Source organism: Mauremys reevesii, linkage group 1, assembly GCF_016161935.1.
Source record: "Mauremys reevesii isolate NIE-2019 linkage group 1, ASM1616193v1, whole genome shotgun sequence".
In the NCBI taxonomy this organism is placed as follows: domain Eukaryota; kingdom Metazoa; phylum Chordata; order Testudines; family Geoemydidae; genus Mauremys; species Mauremys reevesii.
The window spans coordinates 162,888,901-162,903,606 of record NC_052623.1 but is presented as its reverse complement, the minus strand read 5'-3'; the positions used below and the strand labels follow the sequence as shown (position 1 = coordinate 162,903,606).

At 43.4% G+C, this 14,706-nt stretch overlaps 1 long non-coding RNA gene across 7 annotated transcripts in view; it reads right to left on the bottom strand.

Annotated features, from left to right (window-relative positions):
• The window catches only part of LOC120395828, a 52,500-nt gene extending 38,472 nt beyond the window's left edge, over nucleotides 1–14,028 (bottom strand). For all 7 annotated transcript variants that reach the window (XR_005592828.1, XR_005592832.1, XR_005592834.1 and 4 more), the window contains exons 1-2: nucleotides 13,732–14,028; nucleotides 10,544–10,612 (exon numbers count right to left, since the gene is read on the bottom strand). This is a non-coding gene — a long non-coding RNA (uncharacterized LOC120395828). The remainder of the gene's footprint in view (nucleotides 1–10,543; nucleotides 10,613–13,731) is intronic.
• Between the last annotated feature and the right edge of the window lie 678 nt (nucleotides 14,029–14,706).

The window sequence follows — 14,706 nt, the reverse complement described above, 5'->3', positions numbered from 1 at the left end:
AAGACCTAGAGGAAATAATAAATCAGTGGTATGACCATCTAAACAGCCATGGGATGAAAATGAACATGACTTAGATTGAGGTCATGTGAGTCAGTAGAGGTGCCACAGGGAAACTGGATATAGAGATTAATGGAGTACGATTAAACCAGACTGATCAGTTCAAGTTCCTTGGTGCCTGGGTTACAGAAGACGGAGACCTTGAGCGTGAGATACAGTCCAGACTGGGGAGTTGGAAGACTGTGGAATAATATCTCAGGTGTTGTGTATGAGAAGCATGTGCTACTGAGACTGAAATTCCAACGATATAGAACAATGGTGTGGCTCGCAATGCTGTATGGTGCAGAAACATGGAGAATAAAGAGACAGCTGCTGCAACACCTACAGATGCGATGTTTTCACTCAATAAAGAGAGTTACACAAAGGAAGAGATTACAAAATGAAAGTCAAAGTCCATGATGTGGCTGACAAAATCCAGGAAGCGCGACTTCACTAGTTTGAACACACACAAAGGATGAAGACGACCTGGTGAAGCTAGCATGGCAGGAGAGGGTGGTAGGAAAGAGACTCAGAGAAAAGTTGAGGAAGTGATGGATAGACTGCATCAAAGAAGATGGTAAGCAGGTGGACCTTAGTGCTGCCTCAGACAGACAAAGATTGTGGATATTTGCAGGATGACTTGGCTCCAGATGATGGGATAAAGGGAAGGAGAAGGTCATCTCTAGTACTATTGTTTAAAAATGCTTTTAATTCATTTACAGTTTTTTAAAAACACTACTGCTGTGATCTACAGTGTGGGATAGCAGGGAATGGCTGAAGTATCAATGTTTTTTATATCATAATGTAAGGACTTTCAAACTGTATTTTTACCTTTTCTCCTACTAATCTATAATCTAACGTAGTAATCAAAAAGTGCACTGCTATGCACAATAGTAAAGAAAATGTGGATTCTATTGTTCTACTACAAGATATAAGATTAAGAATATTTTCACAATTATATGGTGCCTTTCATTCAAGGAAGTTCAAGTTTTTACTTGATGTATGGTACATGGTATTTTGGGGAAGTTCTGTGGCCTGGGCCTGACCTCACAGGAGGTCAGACTAGATGATTGCAAGGGTCCCTTCTGACCATAGAACCTATTAATCTATATAGGACCAAATGGTCTGTTGTGTTGTTTCTTCTGGGCACATCAGAGAGGAGGTGCTGTTAGAGAGCCAATTATGGCTCCCTCATTCTTTGCCTGGCTCTTATCACAGGTGCGGGTTAACTCAGCCTGAGGCCCTGTTCTAAACTGCAGCAGCTGACTATGGGAGCCCTGTGGACCATTTGCCAGGAGGGGACAGAGCACAGCGTACTCCAATCACTCCCCTCACTACTTCAACATGCACTAAGGTCTACAGGGAGAAGAGAACAAGAATCAGCCCATGCCTGTCAAGTGCTCCCGCAGCAACAGAGTTACAAGAGCCTCTCCATTTGTAGCACATGAGTGATACAAAGGAATCTTGTCATTTATTTCACTGAGCTCCAGCTCTAAAAACACAGCCATCCCCAGAAGCAGATTCTGTAGTTTTCTTTTCATTCTGTAGTAGACGGCAGGATACAGCAATATGAATTATGCCTACATAACATGATGTTTATATGGTATTGTAAATGTCACAAACTAAAAAAAATGGACTTTTTTCAGAACTGTGCAGTGCAACCACAAAATGTATGTGCTGACAGACTGCATCTGTTTGCTTTGCTGTCAGAAACTGTAGTTCAATCATGCAGCTATGGTAGGTTTTTATTTAGCATTAGTGTAAGGTTCATTAATGCCAAGAATATCTTTTAAAAGTATTAACTGGTAAAATGAAAATTCTCAAGGACATTGGCTAGGGTTGCCAACTTGGTAAAACCACTCCATGTTCCATTATTAAGTATTCTGATTTAAATTCTTTACATATAGGCCTGGAAAGAAGTATTTCATGGACATACAGTATTTCATTGCAGAGTAAGGTTTCTTAAGGTTGTCTCCTTCAGTTTTGTATTTCACAGGGTATTAGGAATAAGCTACCTGAACCCACCTAGTCATAGCTATTTAAAAATAGCCTTGACTTCTTGCACCGGTTTCTCTTTACAACAAGAAAGCATCTCACATTTGAGTGGGTTGGGTAGAAGTAACTGATGCAAACTCTCAGCATTGCCCACAAAAGGAATTCACCTTATTGACTAAATATTTATTTCCCCCCTAATAAGATAGCATACAGCTTTCAGATATACTTAGTCTCAAACATTTATGAAATGGGGTGTATGGTACTTGGTTATCAAACAGAATTTAGCTAGTGAAAGTCTTTTTTTTAATATATACCTTGTCTTTGTAAAAGTTGCATCTGATGAAGAGCTTCAGGATATTGAGGCTACAGTTGAATTGTAGGAGAGTTGAAAGGGTGAGATAGTGCTTTACCATAGCACTTAGTTGCCAAGGCAGCAAATGTTTGAGTGAAAGCCATAGGAAAAATAACACCTGAACATAATGTACTGAGCAACCTCAGTAATTTAAACATAACACAGAGTTCACTGAATACATTTTGCCTTAGAAGCCTTAAAAGTGTATGACCTCCATGTTGCATTATGTAAACTTAATGTGAGAATGTATAATCTCAGACTCATTTCAGGACATAGCAAAGGGCCAGATCCTGCTCCTTTTGTTCCTTTGACTTCAGTGGAAGTTTAGAGTGAGTAAGAGCAGCAGGATATAGCTCAAAGGCTGATATAGATCTAGTCAAAACAGGCAGATTTTCAAAGGCACATACATAAGAGCCATTTGTACCTTTGAAAATCTACCACACTGAGTAAAACTGATCATACTGAAAAATAATTTAAATAGATATAAGCTGGTTGAATTTACAGCTGTTATAAGATCGGGCCAAAATAGACTGCATCCAGGATTGACATTTTTTAATGCTTTCAAACATATAAAGATTATTTACATTTATTACTCACAACAATACCACAGGAAGTGGTATGAAAAGAGGGGATGGAGGAGGAAAGAAGTAACTGAAATACAAAATTTCATTGCATTTAATTCAGACATGGTAGATTCAGCAGAGGGTTGGGGAGATTCCACAGAATGATTTTTTTTTCATGAACATGAACCCAGATTTTGGGCTTGTTTCAAAGCTCATTGACGTCAATTAATTTCTTTCAATTTACTTCAGTGGACTTTGGATCCAGCTCTTTCTCAGTAACTACTAGACTCGTATAACTGGCATTTGCTTCATAAAACAGCAACTGGTGAATGGGTGCATAGATTTTTCAAGCCCTAAGGAAGATAATTAAAAGGTCAGTTTTTGTAACAGGTTTAAAGCTTGCTTTTTGGAAATCCCATCAACTAATTATCTGGATACATCTTTTTAAGTTTCCCCTACGGGGGAACAAAGAGCTCCTATCAGCATATGGAAACTGAATTAATTTAGGCTTTTTCATGTTTTTTAAGCACAGCCCCAAACTGATGTGGTGTGGAGCTGCATAACCTTAGTGCAATTCTGCCTCAAGAATTCCTAAAGCTCTCCAGAACACAGTGGTAGCACAGGCCTGATGCTATACTCTTCTGGGTTGCAACAAGCCTCCTCTACTGCACTGGACCAGCTCTTTTGGGTCAATACAGAAGGGGTAGAAGAATCATGTAGGGTGACCAGATGGGATGAAGAAAATATTGGGACACATGCGGGAGGGTGGGGGTGGGGGGGCGGCGGAGTCCTGCCTGTGGAGAAAAAAAAAGCAACGTCCTGCTGGCACAGCAAAAAGCCCGGAGTCCCGCCAGCAGAGAGAAAAAACAAACAAACAAAAAAATGGAGTCCTGGAGTCCCGCCGGCAAAGACAGGAAAAAAAAGAAAGAAAGAAAAAAAAAACGGAGTCCCACTGGCAGAGAGAGAGAGAGAGCAAAAAAAAAAAAAAAAAAAGGAAAGAAATAAAGAAGAAAAAGCAGAGTCCTGCTGGCAGAGCAAAAAAAAAAAGAAAAAGTACGGAGTCCTGGAGTCCCGCCGGCAGAGGGAAAAAAGGAGTCCTGGAGTCCTGGCGGCAGACTGGCGGGGGGAGGCGGGGGGAAACAGAGTCCCACCGGTGGAACAAAACAAAACAAAACAAAAAAACCCAGGAGTGTGAAATATTGGGACAAATTGCGTCCCGACCAAACATCGATCGGGACGCGGGACAAACGCCTAAAAATCGGGACAGTCCCAATTTTATCGGGACTCTGGTCATCATAGAATCGTGGCCCCACTAGTTCCCATCTTACTATAGTGTGCTTCCGAGGGCTGCTTGCAGGAAGCAGTCTCTGTGCTCCAGGTAGGACAGGAACTGCAATTATGCCCTTCTGCTGAGCAGGCTCCTTGAGCCTTTCTCTGAATTATGCATACATAAACATGTGGATCATTGTAAAAAATGCCCCTTTCTAGAGCAGTGTTCCCTTATCCCTTGTTTGCTGATGCTTCTCCTCTTTCCCTCCATCCTTGGTCTATTGTCACTTCTCATTATGTTATCTGTCAGAGTATAAGCACTCAGAGCAGGCGTCTGGTCTTCCTACTGGGCTGCAAAGTGCTGCACACAGCAATGTGGAGCTACAGAAATAATAAGCATAAGTAATGAAATCTATATCACTTGACCCTCATTGACCAGACTGCTGACAAGTTTTGCCCTGCATTGCAGAGGCTGTTAATTTAGCACAATGAACTCAATCAGAAATAATTAATGAAGAACTTCTAATGGATATTGATAGGTTGTCCACCAAACTCAGTTTTTTTCCACCCTCTTATACCACTAGACTCAGCAACTTCATAATTAATAAACCTTAGACTCCTTAAATTCATCAGTTAATCCCTTTCCATGGGGTGGGGGAAGATAGAATTAACAGCAGATACATTCTGAGGTCGTTAGGGGTGCTCTAGAACAGAAACTGTAAGAAGATCCCAGGAGCTACAATTACCAACGTTACATTACTGAGATATGCACCTGCTTGTGTTTGTTAATTTTACAACTGGATAAGAATTGCTTAACAGACACCAAACATATTCTTCCACTCTTGTTTTACACACCGAACGGTTATTATAACGTAGCTAGACTAACTGCATCTGAAAGGTAATACACTGAAACTTCCATCCTCATAGTTCTCTTGCTCTGCAGCACTCTTCTCACACGCTGGTGGGTGACTGCCCATGATGATCCAAAGCAATGGCTAAAGTGGCTATAATTATAGCAATTTATATGAAAGGTCCTAAAGTGCAGTTACTGTATTTTCCCTTTCTATGCATATATGGCAGCATAAGCTGCAGTCCAGAGTAGAGAGTCAGCTGGAGCTGCAGAGCTCAGGGGTAATAGTTCATTGAACTCAGCTTGCTCCTCTAGCTCTGTTTTCTGCTTTGCAAACACAGTTCTCAAATAATTGCTAGCACTGGGATATGATTTTTTTTCCTGTCAAGGAGCAAGCGAACTTTATGATGGTTTAAAGATCTGACTGAAAGGTCAATTGGCATAATCAACAATTTAAGTAATAAATCTATTATCATTCTTTCAGTTTCATTACTTCAGCTAATGACTCCTTCCCCAGGGTTAGAATTGGCATTTCAGTGCTAGTGGAATGACTTTTCCCAACAGTCAGGTATGCTTCTGAGCGTGCATTACTGCCAAGGTAATTTATAATAAAAAAACCTCAAAAGGACACAATGGTTACTTTGTACTCTGATCAGTCATATATATTTTTGAAATATAATAGAATAGATTTATTAGGGGGATGGGGTAGATTCTGGTTGTACTTGCACAACAGTTTCTGTAATATTAGTCAAAAATAAGAAAAACATTCTGACAAAGCTTTTGGAAATGCACAGAAATAGTGCCACAGTTTCGGAGGGAGATAAATGCATATGACTTCACAGAATAAAATGACAGTAGCAGTTTTTGGGGTAAATTCCCATCTTTGTTTTGCTTCTCTAAATCCAGAATAAGTCCACTGAGCCCACTTTGTCCAACAGAATAACTCCAGATGTACTCCAGAGTAGCTGAGATGAGATTCCTGCCCATTATTTTAACAATCTCAACAACAAATCAAAATATGCTTTAGGGTGTAAAAGTTGCTTTTTTCCAAGTTCTGCACTTAAGTTCTCTGCTCATAATTAGCTTTCCTTATTTGATCATGGTCCATATAGAGTGTATATATATCTTAGTAATAGTATTTTGATATTTTATAGTGAATTCAAATTTGGTATAGTTAAATCAGTATCAAACTGAAAACAAATGTAGAACTCAAAGCATAATTAAATATTTGACCTAACTAGGTAATACTGGGGGTCACCCAATTGCCTGAAAGTATGTGTAATATCATCTAACTCTCAGTCCTTATACTGATTATGGGTTCATTGTCTTGAACTCTCAAGAATGAACAGAAACCACATGCCAGCCAGTGAAGCCCCATACGTCTTAGTTCATGGATTATAGGTTAATCTTACTAGTTAGAGAAGAACAGGCTGTACCAGGTAAGACGTTTAATTTTCCATTAGGACTATGTCTACACTTATGGTGGTGTGTAGAGTATATACACGACACCCACCCCAGCACATGTTTAAATAGCAGTGTAGATGGTGATGCACTGCCTAGGTAAGTAAAGACATGCCAGAACCTTAGGGAATATATCCTACCCGGCTCTTTACATGCTGCAGCTGTGCCTCCCCTGTCTACATGGCTATTTTTAGTACTGTAGTGTCCTGCTGCATCCCCCGCCTGAGCCTTTCACTACTGAATGTAGCTACACAATGGAGTATGGATGCAGCTTGCTTTTTGCCGGAGCGTGGAGCTGCATATACCTTACACGCCACCACCAGTGTAGACAAGGTCTATGTGTAGCAAGGATCAGACTCCTTCCTGTCCCTTTTCTCCTCAGAAGTCTTTTGGAATCTGGTGACCATTCTCACCCTTCCCAAAGATTTCAGAAATGGAGCCACCAGGAGGTAGCTAGAAGAATGAGGAGACACCAGAAGTGTCCCAGGTCTTTCAGGGAGGTGGTGGTGATGACCGCTGATAGGGTGAGAAAGTTTAGGGAAGCTGGCTGAGGGGAAGATGTCTGCAAATTCTCCTAATTGTGTGAAATTCCTAGCCATAAGGTTCACAAAGTACAGAAGAACCCCAAACCAAGGCTCAGTTCAAGTAAGTTCAGCTTCACCATACATTTTTACACTGCTCTATTCCATAGTAGTTAGTAGCCACTCCCATACAATATGGTTCAGATTGTACCTGGACCTGTACAGGGGACACTACACAGGACTTGTGCCCACAGCCAGGGCCCTGCCTCATCTGTACTGACCAGCAGAGCTTGCCAGACGAGGCAGTGCTGCCCGCTCTCCAAGAGTGGTATAGCAGCTGTACTTCTCCAGCACACCTCAAAGCTTAAGAGACATTGTGACTTGTTGAGACACAATGTTTTTTAGAGGTCCCACTGGCTACCAGGGGCTTGTCTCCACTTACTGAGGGATCGATGCTTGGCGATCGATCCACAGAGGGTCGATATAGTGCAGGGGTTCTTGTGAAGACTTGCTAAATAGACCACTGATCGCTCTCCCATCGACTCTGGTACTCCATCGGAACGAGAAGCATAAGGTAAATTGATGGGAAAGTTTCTCCCATTGACCCAGTGCAGTGTAGTCACCGCAAAAGGTCGACCTAAGCTATGTCGACTCCAACTACGTTATTCAGGTAGCTGGAGTTGCGTAACCCAGAGGATGTGAAGGATAAATTCTACGAAGAACTAGATGCTCTGCTATCATCAGTGCACCGCACAGACAAGCTGATCCTGCTTGGCAATTTTAACGCAAGAGTCGGATGCGATGCCGCAGCCTGGGAAGGAGTCATCGGGAAAAATGAAGTGGGAAAATGTAACAGCAATGGCCTGTTACTGCTGAAAACTTGTGCAGCACATGACCTTCTGATCACCAATACGGTCTTCCGCCTCCCTACCCATAACAGGACTTCGTGGATGCATCCCCGTTCCAAGCACTGGCATCTGATCGACTACGTCATCATCAGGAGAAGGGACAGACAAGATGTCAGGGTTACAAAAGCTATGTGCGGGGCTGACTGTTGGATGGATCACAGGCTCATAGTATCCAAAATGAAGCTCCGTATCATGCCGAAGAGACTACCACGAGGCTGTAAGGCTCTCAAAAGGATCAATGTGTCAAAGCTGAAGAACAGCCACATCACTGAAATTCCACAGGAATTTAGAGACGTGTCCATTGTGCACCTCTATAAGAGGAAGGGCAATCGCCAGGTATGCGACAATCACCATGGAATCTCGCTGCTCTCTACAGCGGGGAACGTTCTTGCACGGGTTCTGTTGAACTGATTGATCACTCACCTGGAGCAGGGCTTACTGCCAGAATCACAGTGCGGCTTCCACAAGGGACATGGGACTATTGACATGATCTTCACTGCATGTCAGCTACAGGAGAAATGTCAAGAACAGAATCGTGAACTCTACACAACTTTTGTGGACCTCACAAAAGCGTTTGACTCTGTCAGTCACCAGGGCCTGTGGAGGATCATGTCGAAATTCGGCTGTCCAAACAGATTCATACGAATGGTACGTCAATTTCATCATGGTATGATGGCTCGTGTCCTGGATGACGGTGAAACATCTGAGGCCTTCCCAGTCACCAACGGCGTCAAGCAAGGGTGTGTTTTAGCACCCACTTTGTTCAGCATGATATTCTCTGCCACTCTGACGGATGCCTTTCAACACTGCACTGAAGGAGTAGGCCTGAAGTACAGAACTGATGGGAAATTATTCAATCTGAGGTGACTGCGTGCCATCACCAAGGTGAAAGAAATTGTACTTCGAGACTTTCTCTTTGCAGATGATTGTGCTCTGAATGCTAGTATAGAGCCAGAAATGCAAGCCAGTATGGACAAGTTTTCATCTGCATGCAACAACTTCAGTCTCACCATTAATATCAAGAAGATTGAGGTCATGCACCAGCCAGCTCCCCACGCTCCGTACTCAGAACCGTCCATCACTGTAAATGGACAGAGACTTCAGGCAGTGGACCACTTCACATACCTGGGCAGTAACCTTTCCTGAGCAGTGTCAATCGATGATGAAGTAAACTGCAGAATTGCTAAAGCCAGCTCTGCATTTGGCCGATTGCGCTCCAACTTCTGGGAACATCGAGGGATCAGCCCACCAACGAAGCTGAAAGTCTACCAAGCAGTGGTGCTTCCAACACTGCTGTACGCCTGCGAGAGGTGGACTGTCTATTGGAGTCGTGCACGAAGGCTCAATCATTTCCACATTTCCTGTCTGCGAAAGCTTCTAAAAATCAGATGGCAGGACAAAGTGCCCGATACTGAAGTCCTTACCAGAGCCAGTCTGCCGTCAGTTCACACACTGCTGATGAGAGCCCAGACCAGATGGGCCGGACATGTCGTGAGAATGTCAGACGAGCGCATTCCTAAACAGCTCTTCTATGGAGAACTCACCCAGGGAAAGCGCTCCCATGGAGGACAAAGGAAGTGGTTCAAGGACACGCTGAAGACCTCTCTGAAGTCCCTCGAGATCAACACCGCCACATGGGAAACCCTCGCACTGAACCGTCCAGCATGGCGCAGCCTCATTCACACAGGCAGTAATACCTCTGAGGCGAGGCGTACTGCTGAGGCTGAAAGAAAGCGTGAGCTGCGCAAGTCCAGAGCTGCCCGCACATCATCGACAGTGCCATCACATGTCTGCCCGACGTGTGACAGGACGTTCCACGCCCGAATCAGACTGATCAGTCATCTTCGGACGCACAGAGCCCGGTCATCGAACGAATGAGTTGTTGAGGTCTTTATCGACAACGATGGACGAACATCATCAGGTTGACTGTGCCCCGTTGTGTAAACCTGCCCTGCAGAGAAAGGCTGGTATAGCCTGCTAGCTGGGCTTATCTCAGTCTGATTCTATACATGAGTGTATGAGTGTAGGCCAACCTCAACATGAGGAAATTCCGGAATTCCTGAGACTAATAAGAAGTTGGCAGCTCAATAATGTCTGCTAGACCTGCTGAGATGCTACAATGGATTTCTGCAAAAATAGCAGGCCTGTTTCGGATGCAGGGTGAAAGAGGGAGATATATTTACCTTAACTTTTACAGACAGAAAAGTACGTGAGTTTGGTTTGAGATTTGGGAAATTTATTACTTTTAGTATAATTATTAGCAGTAGTAATTGTTTATATTATGATAGCAACCCAAGGCCTGAACCTATTGTGCTGGGCCATGTGCAAACACAGAAAGGAGAAAATCCCTGTGCTGGAAGGCTTGCAATTTAATAACACAAACATATGAAGGATAGAGGAAGGGGATACACTCACCTCAAGTCAATAGAAAGGTGTGGTCATATCCCTAATTGCATGCCATGTGACAATGCTTTTATAAATTCATAGATTGGGTAAATACTAATAAAATACAACATACCCTGTCTCTAGACAAGAATCATTGGTGTGATGCTCTCTGCAATCTAATTTGAAAGGCTGGACTAAGATACCTTTTGTGGTCTAATCGGAAGTCAAGGCTCCACTCCACAGCCATTTCTTGGGGCAATGTAACAATCCACCTGTAAAACACAACACAAAAGGGATAAATTAATGCTCATTAGCAATTCCTATTTTATTCATAGTGATATGCTCTAAAAGAGCAGCCAGCAAATTACTGGCCTTACATTAATCAAATGTATGTTATCCAACCCCCATCCTGTATATCAGGTGAAATCATCTGTGTACTATTTCATAACACCATTAAAGTTTTAGCTTCTGAAATTTTAAATACAAAGAGACGGTATGCTAAATATTTAAGAGAGGCTAGGATTAAATTCCTCTGACCTTCAGGAACTCTTCCTAGTAATTTATAATAGATGAGTTTACTTACTACTTGAAAAAGAAAAACACATACAAATCAGGGTTAATTAGTTTTACATTTGAGAATAAAACTATTTGTTAACCAGCCATGATCCATATTTCATTAACCTGAAAAGTTTGTTCTAAAGGAGAGTTTCTACTTTACTCTGAGCTAAATTTATCTGACTTTTAATGATTATTTCTATGAATGTTGTATTTTTGGTTCAACCAGATCACAGTGTCATATATCACATAAGGCTTTATGGTACAAATTACATATCCAATGACTCTGGATTTAAGGGATGGGATTTTCAGAGGGAATTACTGCTGGCATTCTCTGCTCCCGTTACAGTCCGTGGGAAACTAAGAACATAAGAATGGCCATACTGGGTCAGAACAAAGATCCATCTATCCTGTCTTCCGACAGCGGCCAATGCCAGGTACCCCAGAGAACATGAACAGAACAGGCAATTACCAAGTGATCAATTCCCTACTGCCCCTCCCAGCCTCTGGCAAACATAGGCTAGGGACACCATCCCTGCCCATCTTGACAAATAGCCGTTGATGGATCTATCCTCCATGAATTTATCAAATTCTTTTTTGAACTCTGTTATAGTCTTGGCCTTCAAAACATCCTCTGGCAAAGAGTTCCACAGGTTGACTGTGCATTGTGTGAACAAATACTTTCTTTTGTTTGTTTTAAATTTGCTGCCTATTAATTTCATTTGGTGACCCTAGTCCTTGTGGTATGAGAAGGAGTAAATAACACTTCCTTATTTATTTTCTCCACACCAGTCATGATTTTATAGATCTCTATCATATCCCCCCTTACTCATCTCTTTTCCAGGCTGAAAAGTCCCAGTTTTATTAATCTCTTCTCATATGGAAGCTATTCCATACCCTTTTTTGTTGCCCTTTTCTGTACCTTTTCCAATTCCAATATATCTTTTTTGAGATGGGGCGGCCACTTCTGCACACAGTATTCAAGATTTGGGCATACCAGAGATTTATATAGAGACAACATGATATTTTCTGGCTTAGTCTGTATCTCTTAATGATTCCCAACATCTTGTTCGCTTTTTTGACTGCTGCTGCACATTGAGTGGATGTTTTCAGAGAACTATCCACAATGACTCCAAGATCGCTTTTTTGAGCGGTAACAGCTAATTTAGACCCCATTATTTTATATGTATACTTGGGATTATGTTTTCCAATGTGCATTACTTTGCATTTATCAACATTGAATTTCATCTGCCATTTTGTTGCCCGGCCACCCAGTTTTATGAGATCCCTTTGTAATTCTTCGCAGTCTGCTTTGGACTTAACTATCTCAAGTAGTTTTGTATCATCTGCAAATTTTGCCACCTCACTGTTTACCCCTTTTCCCACATCATTTATGAATATGTTGAATAGGACTGATCCCAGTACAGACCGCTGGGGGACACCACTATTTACTTCTTTCTATTTTGAAAACTGACCATTGATTCCTACCCTTTGTTTCTTATCTTTTAACCAGTTAGAGGACCTTCCTTCGTATCCCATGACAGCTTACTTTGCTTAAGAGCCTTTTGGGGCAGTGGGAAACCGCAGCCAGCACATTCCTTGCCTGCGCCGCTTTCCGCCACCCCCATTGGCTTGGGACGGTAAACTGTGGCCAGGGGAGCCACGATTGGCCTAACCTGCCGACATGGCAGATAAACAAACTGGCCCGGCCCACCAGGGTGCTTACCCTGGCGAGCCACGTGCCAGAGGTTGCCAACCCGTTCTAGTAGATTGGTGAGGCATGATTTCTCTTTACAAAAACCATGTTGACTCTTCCCCAGCAAATTATTTTCATCTATGTGTTTGATCATTCGGACTACTACTGTCTTGAATGGGAACAAATAGGCCAGCTCTTAGTGCCTTGGAAAACCCTTCCCAGAATATACAAAATACTGTAGATGGTTTCATTGCAATGATTCAAAATAGGGAACTATGTCTTTGTCATATACACATATATAATTCACGGTTTGTGTTAATGTAACACTGACAGATCCCGGTTGTTGGCAGATGGGCTTAAATCTAGGGCCTCTGGAGCTTAGTGCATGAACCAAAAGCCATATGGCTGTTAGCTAAGGCTCTAGAGCAGATTCATTAATCTCTTTCTAAGTGGTCTCAGTATCCTTAGATGGGACAGAGCACCACACCCAGGAAGTGCGTGGGTTACATACTTCCCTTAGCTGAGGAAACACGTCCCAAGCTTCAGAGTCTTCCCAGTTGAAATCCTGGACGAGCCACCACTTGTAACACTGACAGATCCCGGTCGTTGGCAGATGGGCTTAAATCTGGGGTTTCTGGAGCTTAGTGCATGAGCCTCTACCACATGAGCCAAAAGCCATATGGGCCCTTAGCTAAGGCTGTAGAGTCGACTCATTAATCTCTAAGTGGTCTCAGTGTGACTAGATGGGACAGAACACCACACCCAGGAGGTGTGTGGGTTATATTAATCTGTTGCAGGTATTATTTTCTTAATATCTTTAAAAAAGTACTAATGGGTCACAGGGAGAGGATATTCTAGCACAGGCTGTGGGAAATCTGGGTCTAAGGTAAGGTCATGGACTCTTAAACCACAATATCATCATTAAATGAAAGGAAATACCCAAACTAGACAGCATTATTGCTGTTATAAATCATTGTAACATAATGCTTGAAGAAAACAAAATAATTTTTTTCCCCTGTGTGGCTAGTGAGGTGGTTGTGAAAAACCAGGAATTTCCATTAGTCAGATGGGTTGCTTTAATTTTCTGCTCTGCTTTCTAATTTAAAAAAAAGTACCAGTAATTATAAAAATCATACTCACCAACAGGAGCTGTTCTGCTGGTACTATATCATTTCAGGCCTTGTTTCCTTTGTGCTGGTAAATATACCACTTCCCTGTTGACCACCCTCTCCTGGCTCCCTGGTCTCCCTTTCCCCACCATTCCGCCTTGTGAAGAGAGATATTATGTTACAAATATGGGAGTGGCCATGCTAATGAGATGATGTAATGCTAGTGTGGCTATGGCTGTGATGGGCCTCTGAGTACGGCTGTGTAGTGGGGCGGATTGCCCCACTCCCTGTGAGAATGGGCTGCAGCAGGCCAGGGTGCCTGCGCAGACATGGCTTATTGTGAGCTAATCAGCGAGGGGCTTATTGTGAGCCAATTAGGGCCCAGTTTAGAGACAGCCAATCAGGGCCAGGCTCAGAGGTATATAAACTCTGCCCAGAGCTGGAGCAGTCAGTCTGTCCCAGGCTTTTGACAGGGGAAGGTCAGTCTCCAAAGGAGGAGACTAGCACCATAGACAGCGCAGTGCTGGCCGGGCTCGGGGAGGCTTGGGAGCTTGAACCTGTAGCCTGCCAGGCTGCAGGCCCTGAAGAGAAGGGCCTAGCGGGTGCAAGGGGCCGTAGCGGAAGCGGCCCAGGGAAACAGACAGCGGAGGGGAGAGAAGGACAGCGAGGCTGACGCCAGAGGGTCCCTGGGCCGGGACCCAGAGTAGAGGGCGGGCCTGGGTCCCCCACTTCACTCCTTGCAGTGCACCCAGCCATTGGACGTAGGGAGTGGCCATATTGCTATGCCAGATCCCTGACAAGAGGGATTGGACTCAGAGGGCGGTTGGACATAATGACTGGGGTGTGGGACTGCTGATCACCGACCCCCGGAAGGGGGTGCAGATGGACTAAGGGGCACTGCCGGAGGGCAGTGGCCTCGAAGAGGACGCCGCCGAGCACGCAGCAACGCAGGTCCAAAGACAACGACAGAGGACAGAATGACGGACGGGACACCACCAAGAGGGGG